The sequence below is a fragment of the Amaranthus tricolor genome, chromosome 1 (genome assembly GCF_026212465.1).
Source record: "Amaranthus tricolor cultivar Red isolate AtriRed21 chromosome 1, ASM2621246v1, whole genome shotgun sequence".
In the NCBI taxonomy this organism is placed as follows: Eukaryota; Viridiplantae; Streptophyta; class Magnoliopsida; order Caryophyllales; family Amaranthaceae; genus Amaranthus; species Amaranthus tricolor.
The window spans coordinates 35,166,729-35,175,572 of record NC_080047.1 but is presented as its reverse complement, the minus strand read 5'-3'; the positions used below and the strand labels follow the sequence as shown (position 1 = coordinate 35,175,572).

General features: G+C 30.9%; 1 long non-coding RNA gene across 1 annotated transcript; it reads right to left on the bottom strand.

Moving 5' to 3' along the window:
* Positions 1–5,310: 5,310 nt before the first annotated feature.
* Positions 5,311–8,549, bottom strand: LOC130826764 (uncharacterized). The gene is made up of 3 exons (XR_009047106.1): positions 8,318–8,549; positions 7,062–7,847; positions 5,311–6,146 (listed from the first exon to the last, which is right to left on the bottom strand). It is a non-coding gene; the product is annotated as an uncharacterized LOC130826764 (long non-coding RNA).
* Between the last annotated feature and the right edge of the window lie 295 nt (positions 8,550–8,844).

The following is an 8,844-nucleotide window of genomic DNA, read 5'->3' as shown; positions in this document are numbered from 1 at the left end:
TAAGTTTGTCTTATGGTTGGATTTATAAGTTTTTAAATAAGTTTAAATGGTTTTAAGATAATTATGTTTATAATAAGGTTATTTTCGTAATTATATTTGAAATAATTTAATAGGTAAAGGTTTATTAAAATTATCTTTGAAATATTTTAATAGGTCAAAATATATTGAAATTAAGTTAGAATTAAAAATAAAGTATGTTTGAATATTTGAATATATTATTATATGTTTTATTTTTTAATGTTTAGATATATTATGTTATTAAATTTGAATTTGAATTTAAATTTAAAATGTGTGTTTAAGATATTTAGATTGTTAAGTGTTAAAGTACAAGCTACACACGTTTTGTTATTAATAGTACACGGTTAATAATTGAATTTAAATAAGTTGTTAAGTTAATTAAAGAGTTTCCTATAAATAAGATGACAATTTAAGTTGATACTAAAAATAGGAAGTGATTATTTAAATTAATGCTAAAAATAAGAATTAATTTTGAATAAGTATTTACACGTTATTTTATATGGTTTTTGCTGAGTTTTCATTATCTTGTATAAGTTCTAACGTGGCAGCACAGCAATGGTTGTTAATAACAAAATACAACACACAATGACGTAATTATATGAGTTGTCAGTGCAACGTCAGTTTGAGTTAAAGTTCAAGATCTTGAAAACTGGCACAGATTAACCAGATCAACGAAATTGACGGGTGAAGCTTTCTTACTCTTCAAGGATATGTTGAGGCGTGACATATATAAAAACAAGGCTTCGTTCACAGATTAAGATTACACCTTTTCTTACAATTTTCTCTCTTGTTGAAATAAGATTTAGTATTCTCTAAGTATGCAAAAGAGTTGTAATTCTTAGTTCATCTAGCTCTTACAATTTGTAATAGTCTTAAGTGTTTAAAAGAGTTAGATTGTTTCATAGTTTATTACGCATAACTTAGAATACTTTTTAAAGTGTTCAACTTTGTAATCTCTATTGTGAGATTGGAATTTGCTTTTATTAAGGGATTTGTAAGACGTTCTTCAAGGGAAAGAACGTGCTGAGAGAAGATAGAGAGATATTCTAGTTGTCTTAAAATCTATTAATAAAAGGCGTTGAAATCCTACGAGTTAGAAGATAACCCATAGGCGGGGAGTAGGTTGTTTAGAACCGAACCTCGTTAACATATCGTGTGTTATTGTTTAAGTTTATTTCCACACATACGTTATAGTTTGACAAATCAACCTAAAACTGTTCCAGAAAACAGTTTTGAAAGGTCACCCAATCTCTTGAGATAACCTTCCAGACAAAAATTTTAAATGCCCATACTCTCTATTTACCCCTATCTAGAGAGTATTCGACCTCCTATCAACTTTCATACGGTAATAATCATTTGTATTTTATATAATTTTATTATTTTAATTGCATGCTTAAACTAATTAGATTGTATAAATTTAAATAGCAAAAGAGTCCAAAGGGCTCTAAGGGAGGGATCGTTTCCTCATCAAAGGGGTCGGCTTATTCAAAAATCTCAAAGTCAATGGGAAATGATCCAATTTTGACTGATAAAGAGCAAAATTCACTCTCTCCAAATTGCAAATGGCTGCACACATACGGATCTTGTATGTTTGAAGAGAACCCAATCATGCTACCTCTGCAGAAGGACTAATTTAGCTTTGCTGAAAATCCCTTTGTAATTATCAATCCGAGTGATATTGGGGAATTTTCGAGAGGAGAGATGTTAAATATAGCTCTTATCCATGTCTGCATGAGGTGATGTTTACGTTCTTACATTTTGGGCTTTATTGTTTAATTGTTTTAATTACCGAACGACTGACAAAATTTCTTATTCATGAGTTTAGTGCGGCTTTTGATGAGTTGAATTGTTGCGAACTTCCTATAAAAAACCTAAGGACATGAAGGAGGTAAAGGAAGTAGTGAAAATCACTCAATTACAAATACAATGGTTTTTATAAAAGTAGTAAAAAGATCATCACTTCCTTCTTTGGTTTCATCAACAGCTCACTAAAATGAAAAATAAATGGAATACAATTAAACTAACACACTCAATTACAAAATGCAATTGACTTTCGAAATTATACAAAGAAAATCCCAACTAACACACAAAAAAACAATGAGGAATGTCTGAAAAGGACCGTTAAAAATGAAGGTTGACTTTCAATAAAGATGGTTCTTCAATGGCTGATGTTCTCTTCCAATAAAGATGGAGATGGAGTAAATGGAAGAGGAAGGGGAAATGGGGAAAGTTGAGAAGTGGGAACTGGGAAATGAAGAAAGCGTGAAATGAGAGTGAAAACCGCTACGTGGAAGCATCATAACGGTTCACCACAACAGGTGTCAATCACTCAGTTAAAGAATTTTCTACTGTTCATTAGATGCAAAAATGAACAGTGAAAATGTTTGCCAGTAAAAATTATATATATATATATATATATATATATATAAGAGGATTGATAATGGATATTTATTACAATATAAATTAAAATTGATTATCAGGTAATGAAGAAAAAAAAAAATTAAAACTAACCTTTCATTTCATATTCCCCTTAATACTCCTAATTAAGCATAAGAATAACTAAGTTAATTGATATTAATTAATAATAATAATAAAATAACCTTTTTATTTCATACTAGTATATATGCCCGTGCAATGCACAGATATGTAAGTGTATTAATACATGTAAATTTAATTTCTAAGTGATACAAGTATATATTATCATTCTAAATTCATCAAGTTTTGATAAAATGTAATATAGATATAAACAAAAACAATAATGTGCGATTGTGATATTCTAAGGTGAATATATTAAAAAAAAAACATATTCTTGAATTCACAAAAAATAATAAAATGGTATACATGAACTAAATGTGTACTATATCTAATTCTCAATGGAAAAAATTAATATGTTCAATTATTTAATTACGAAAGATTCTCCTACTATAACAATGACAATTTTGAGTTAAGCTTGCAAGAGGCGTTTTTTAAAAAGCAAATTTATCATCATACAATATGATAAAAAGTTTGAAAATTTTCACCTGTCATCTTTATAGAGCCTTGTTACATGGAAATATTTAATTGGTTGATTTGGATTACGTGGCAAATAAAATTAATCAACATGTTATTTTCAGCCTTCCTACAATTTAATATATAACGAAGTTTTCTTTTCATTTTATGATGATGATATAATAATATGATGGTAAATTTACGGTATATAATAAATTCAAATTAATAATTTGTCTAATATAGCTAAATCTAGTAAGAACCTCTCAGTTTATTATGTTTTCAAAATGGTAATTACTTGATTTAATTAAATTTTCGGAGGGCTAAAAATGACATGTTGATTAATTTTATTTGCCACGTAATCCAAGATCAACCAATAAAATATCAAAAATTCTTGTGAGAGACAATCTCTAATTAGACTGACCCAAAAAGTAAAATATAGAGTAATGTTCTAGGTAGGCATTGAGAATATTGTAAGTAGGCATTTAGAATATTATAAGTATTTAAGTATTTACTCGGTGGGCATTAAGTATATTGTAAGTAGGCATTAAAGATATTGTAAGTAGACATTAAGGATATAGTAAGCAGGCTAGTAGGCTAAGTTTCTCGGTAGACATTAAGAATATTGTATGTATACATTTTAAGTACTTTTTCAGTGGACTTTAAGTATATTGTAAATAGGCATTAAGGATAATATAAGTAGATATTATAAATACAATAACTGAACATTAAGATTTAATGGACTGGACCTGAGAGACGTCTGGCTGATAAAATATTTCCATCTAAAGGGGTTTTATAAAGATGACATATAAAACTTTCCGGTCTTTTTATTATATTACATGATTCTCAATGGAAAAAAATAATATGTTCTAATAACTGAAAAAATTACTCCTATTTAATTATGAAAGATTTTCCTACTATCTAACAATGACAATTTTAAGTTAAGCTTGCTAGAGGCGGTTTTTTTGTAAAAAAAGCAAATTTATCATCATACAATAAAATAAAAGGATTGGAAAATTCCACCTGTCATCTTTATTGAGCCCCGTTACATGGAAGTATTTTATTGGTTGATCTTGGATTACGTGGCAAATACAATTAATCAGCATGTTATTTTTAGCCCTCCTAAAATTTAATATATAACGAAGTTTTCTTTTTATTGTATGATATGATGGTAAAGTTACGGTATATAATAAATTCAAATTAATAATATGTCTAATCTAGCTAAATCTAAACCAGAATCATTCAGTTTATTATGTTTTTAAATTGGTAATTACTTGATTTAATTAAATTTTAGGAAGGCTAAAAATGTCATGTTGATTAATTTTATTTGCCACGTAATCCAAGATCAACCAATAAAATGTTTCCATCCAACGGGGCTTTATAAAGATGACATGTGGAACTTTCCAGTCTTTTTATTATATTGTATGATTTTAAATTGGTAATTACTCGATTTAATTAGATTTTTAGAAGGCTAAAAATGTCATGTTGATTAATTTTATTTGCCACGTAATCCAAGATCAACTAATAAAATATTTCCATCTAACGGAGCTTTAAAAAGATGACATGTGGAACTTTCAAGTCTTTTTATCATATTTTATGATTATATGATCATGATATAATGATATGATGGTAAATTTACTGTATATAATAAATTCAAATTAATAATCTATCTAATATAGTTAAATCTAAGCTAGAATCATTCAGTTTGTTATGTTTTTAAAATGGTAATTACTTGATTTAATTAAATTTTAGGAGGGTTAAAAATGACATGTTGATTAATTTTATTTGCCATGTAATCTAAGATCAACCAAATAAAATATTTCTATTTAACGAGGCTCTATAAAGATGACAAGTGAAAATTTTCTAGTCTTTTTATTATATTGTATTATAATTTAATTAAATTTTAGGAGGGCTAAAAATGACATGTTGATTAATTTTATTTGCCACGTAATCTAAGATTAAACAATATAATATTTCTATCTAACGAGGCTCTATAAAGATGACACGAGGAATTTTTCAGTTTTTTTTATTATATTGTATTATAATTACTCGATTTAACACTATAAAAAATGTTACACCTACCTATGCTTAAAAATGCAATTAGGCATACTTTTATGTGAAGCTGATACAATTAACCACGCTTAATTAAGCATGGCCTCTACTTGTATTGGTGAATTTTTAGGCACACTTAATATGTGTGGCTAAAGTTGTTAATAAGCGTGGCTGGTAGTACCTTTAGCCACGCTTATAGGTGTTGAAAACTTTCCTCACTTGATAAGCGTGGGTGAATGAATTCATTGTCTAATTGTTTTCTTCGTGTTTTTCCACACAAATAAGCGTAGCTAATGAACATAACTAACATTTTACCTAATTTTGACAGTGAATTATTATTATTGACAGTAAATTTTATAAAATGTCGGAAAATTCCGAAGCTATACAGCTTAGTGTAAAAAACAAAAGGGGCCATAGCACAATCAAGCCCCTCATCACACTCTCGGAAAGCCAAAGCACCTCAAAAGATAAAGCCATTTCCTAGCCTATACATCACGAGATGGCAATCTAATAGACTTCATTACAAAATTAGACCAAGTATTCGTCAATACAATTTCAAAATAGAGCAGTATCAAGCTGGCCAGCAAACGCAGCTACAAGATCGCATTAGTCAGCGGCTGCACAACCATGTATAGGCAGTAGCACAACAGCTCTCGGAAGCTACACCAGCCAGCAACACTCGACAGCTACACCAGCCACCAGAACGGCAACGTCAGCCAGCAGCACTCGGCACACAGCTACACTGGCCATCAGCATCTTTAGCGCAGTCGAAATTAGTAGCAGCAGCCAACCCGAAGCTGAACTATTCAACACTCAATATGAGCAGTAGCAAACGCAACCAGACAGCCCACAATAAACACAACAATGCTCTACAACTGGTATAGGTGTTGGAAACGCAACCAGACAGTAGCAGTTGCAACCTGACAGCAACAAGCCAACAGCAGCAACCCGACAACAGCTAAAATACCTTGCACACAGCAGTTGTAGAGCATGCAAACATAGGGTCTAATTGATCAAGTATCAATAAATCTCAATTGAGCAAAATTAATCCCAAACACAGCAATACTGCCATCAAAAATTGCCACTTACACCTGCATAATAGACAAATATCCTATGAAATCCTTTGAGCAACACAAGACAACTGTGCTGTGCAAAACTAATACCATTTTTTCGAACCAACAATTGAACCAATCAAAGAAGAATGAAAAAACAAACAAATGAAATTAATACAGTAGTAGAAAGAACAAATGGAGATCTAATTTTTGAACAAATTAAAAAAACATTTACTCTACTCTAGATCTGAATTTTTTGAGCATATAAGTGAGACTATTATTCTCACGTTTAATAAACATGCTTAATTACAAAAAAGTGTGCCTAATTGCTAAAATAGCTTGCCACACTTAAATATGCATGGCTAAAAAAGTGTAGCTACATGCCACATTTTTTGTAGTGAAAAGAAATATTAAGAAAATGTTGCGTAAACATCGGCCTAAAAACAAAATTGAACAGAATGGCACAACCCAAATCAAAGTCACAAACATATCTTCCCACAATCCATACTAATCGAAACAAAAACCTTACCTTACCAAATCTCCTAGACTCCAAAGAATTAACCACAAAGTTTTTAACTTGAATAGCAGAATCTTCATCTAAAACAATACCTAATATATAAGTTAAGCAAAACTTTACCAGCATATTTTTTAGCCATACAAGCAACAATACATATGGGCATTAAAATCTTACTACATTGAGAATGACGCAAGAAAAAAATCAAGTAAAGAAACAAATTTTAATGAAGGAAGTGATAAAACCCGGAGAAGTATTTCAATCATATTTATAAAATGCCTACAAAATCTTACATCAAATAGAATATCAAGTGACTAATCATAAATTTATTAAATACTTGCCATAATAATATCATCATTATAAAAACACTAATAGAATATATTGAGTTATTATTTATGGAACATCAAGATAACACTATATATACAAAGTACATAACTAACCTGTAAATAATCTACTTTTGTAATGACTCATGCACGGCGCAACTCAAATGGCCATTAATCGTGTGCTTCATATGCATCATCCAGTCCATCGATTATATGCATCCTCCCAATCATCTATTGTAGGCTTTGGGTAGGTAAACTTTACAGCAATCCATTCCCTATATCTGTCCTAGAAGCAATCAAGACAACCAATAATGATATACAAATTTAAACTTCTATATTCCAGCATACAACTTCATTTTAGACTTCTAAAGTTATATGTTCCAACATAAATATTGGCATTTTCATGGCAGACAACAAAACATGATGCTATTTTGATTAAATCATGCTTCCACCTTCCACATAAATAACCTCTATATACCTTTCACTTTGATTAAATCCTGCTTCCACCAAGCTGACAAAACTGCTTCAACCAGCCTTTAGAGCCTTTCTTTTGTTAATGATACAAGAAATTGAAGGCACAAGTAGAAGATGATAGGAGGTACCACACACTGAAGATGTCTTCAAATAAGTCCAACGATGGCAATTTGATTTGTCGACTACATGAACAGTATCTTATGATTATTAATCAACACAAATACCAGACACTCACTTGGGTTGGATGCTAATTGAGCACCACAAGGTTACTGGATCAGAGGCACTCGAGTGCTTCTTGTTTGAATCAATGGATTTCGACCTTTGCAGCAGCTAACCATGGCCAGTAGACGATGGCCAGCAGCTAACGATGGCCAGCGACAGACAATGGCCAAAGCCATACGTGTCTGCTAATCCTACACATCCACTGGCCTATTAAGAGGAAAGACTAGTATTAATCAATAGAATAAAGTAAAACTTTAGGGGGGAAGTGAAAATAAAATGCTTTATAACAGCTGATATTAAGCAAGAGAAAACAAAAGAATATTCACACTATGAACAGCAAGAAATTCAACTTGAAATTCAAGAGGAAGCTCATTATTAACAAGTAAAAACTAAATCACGAAAAAATTGATTCAAATATTAAAAAACAAATTAAAGTGAAAAATAACCAAGCAATAGGAACTTTATTAGGGATTTCAACATGACATTCAACTCTTAAGAGGAAGACAAAAAAAACCATGAAATTCAAGAGGAAGACCAAGAAAACCATGAAATTCAAGAGGAAGACCAAAAAAATTACCTAGCACTAAGAACTAGTTCACAGTAGAAAAAAACCATGAGAACCAAGAAAACCATGACATTCAAGTTCAACCATTTAAGAGGAAGACCAAAAAAATTACCATGCAGTTGCGATTTGCGATTTTAGGGTTTGAGTTTTGACCTTTCCAGCAGCAGACAGCAGTGATCGGCAGGCGGCAGGCGGCAGGCGTGCATCAGTTGGTGGTTGCATGGTTGGTGTGACCGGCGTTCTCCGTCGTGGGTGGCCAGGTGGGGTGGATAGGGCTTAGTTTTAGGGTTTTGGGAATTGAATGAGTGAATTCTGAAACAGGGAAAGGGAAACGGAAATTGGCGTTTGGTTTTATTGCAAATTGCAAGCAAGAAAGTTGTGTTTTATTTAATTGACATTTAGCCACACTTGTTTTGCGTAGCTGAATTGATCATATTATTTTATTTACTTGATATTTAGTCACGCATATAAGTGTGATTAAATTGTTTACATAAATTACATTATTTAATTTGACTTTTAGCCTCACTTACAAGAGAGACTATTATCCACACACTTAATAAGTGTGTCTAATTACAAAATGTGTGCCTAATTGCAAAATAATTTGCTACATTTAAATAAGCATAGCTAAATAAGTGTAGC